This window comes from Seriola lalandi, unplaced genomic scaffold (assembly GCF_002814215.2).
Source record: "Seriola lalandi dorsalis isolate HSWRI2012SDOR001 ecotype SW California unplaced genomic scaffold, Sedor1 jcf7180002002358, whole genome shotgun sequence".
In the NCBI taxonomy this organism is placed as follows: domain Eukaryota; kingdom Metazoa; phylum Chordata; class Actinopteri; order Carangiformes; family Carangidae; genus Seriola; species Seriola lalandi.
The window spans coordinates 124-1,676 of record NW_019473014.1 but is presented as its reverse complement, the minus strand read 5'-3'; the positions used below and the strand labels follow the sequence as shown (position 1 = coordinate 1,676).

The window sequence follows — 1,553 nt, the reverse complement described above, 5'->3', positions numbered from 1 at the left end:
TGGCAATCTGATCGACTCCCACAGCTCCGTTATCCGGTGCGTATATACACACATACAAACACAAGCAAGTCTTACCCCTTCTCTTCATCTTACTCACCTCATCTTCTTCCTGCTCAGGATGAATAAGGCGGTGACTCGAGGGTTTGAGAAAGATGTCGGGAATCGGACTACACATCACTTTCTGTACCCGGAGAGCGCAGTAGATGTTGCACGAGGAGTCAGCCTTGTCCTGCTGCCGTTCAAGCTGAGAGATCTGGAGTGGCTGACCAGTGCGCTGTCCACCGGCCAGATCAAAATGTACGACAATGACATACAAATCATCTCAAAATCTAATTCTAATCTAATCTATTCAAAATTCTCCATATGTATAAAATTATGTTTATATGCAAAATATATATATTTACATGCAGTAAAGTAGAAAAAAAGAAACTTTTATATATACGTATAATGCATAAAATTTGTTTTACTATTTACTGGACAGTATTCAAATGTAAACATACAGTACATAAATCCATTCTTCATGGCTTGAAATGTGTATTTCTGCACTCAAATATTTACATATATACATATGTTAGAAATAACAAGTACGCCTATCATGTACATAGTGAGACAAGTGAGATTAGTTTGTTTACCTGCACAGTATATTGACAGTCATATACACAGATAATATGCATGTTTATATGCTTATGTACAAATAGATATTGAGAACAAAATGTGAATTTATACATGTAGACAAGGGCGTGGGTTTGTAAAAAGTCATAGTGAAGTAAGGCATAAAAAGTCATAGTATAGTATAGCATAAAACGTCAAAAGTACATCATAGTATATTAAAGCATAAAAAGTCATAAAAACGTCATAGTATGGTCAGACATCACAGTAGATAGTATAGTAAGGCACAAAATTGCAAAAAAAGTCAAAGTAAAGTATGCCAAAAAAATGCGAAAAAATGTCATATGTGGCATAAAATGTAAAAAAAAATCATAGTATATTAAGGCATAAAAGGTCATAAAAACGTCATAGTATGGTGTGGCATCACAGGAGATAGTATAGCAAGGCACAAAATTCTAAAAAACGTCAAAGTATGCCAAAAAAAATGCCAAAAAATATCATAGCAAGGCATGAGACGAAATAATATAATTATGCAGTAATTAACGTCATAGCATGGTCAGGCATCACAGGAGATAGTATTGTAAGGCAAAATGTCAAAGTAAAGTATGGCAGTAAAATGCCAAAAAACATCATAGTATATTAAGGCATAAAAGGTCATAAAAACGTCATAGTATGGCAGGGCATGAGACGAAATAATATAATTATGCAGTAAAATGCGAAAAAACGTCAAAGGAAAGTATGGCAGTAAAATGCCAAAAAACATCATAGTATAGTATGGCATAAAACATCAAAAAAACATCATAGTATATTAGGGCACAAAAGGTCATAAAAACGTCATAGTATGGTCAGGCATCACAGGAGATAGTATTGTAAGGCAATATGTCAAAGTAAAGTATGGCAGAAAAATGCCAAAAAAACATCATAGTATAGTATGGCATAAAATG

The 1,553-nt window shown here is 33.9% G+C and overlaps 1 long non-coding RNA gene across 1 annotated transcript; it reads left to right on the top strand.

Moving 5' to 3' along the window:
- LOC147820082 (uncharacterized) lies at nt 1–713 on the top strand. Its single transcript, XR_015437930.1, has 2 exons — nt 1–36; nt 118–713. It is a non-coding gene; the product is annotated as an uncharacterized LOC147820082 (long non-coding RNA).
- Nucleotides 714–1,553: the final 840 nt, after the last annotated feature.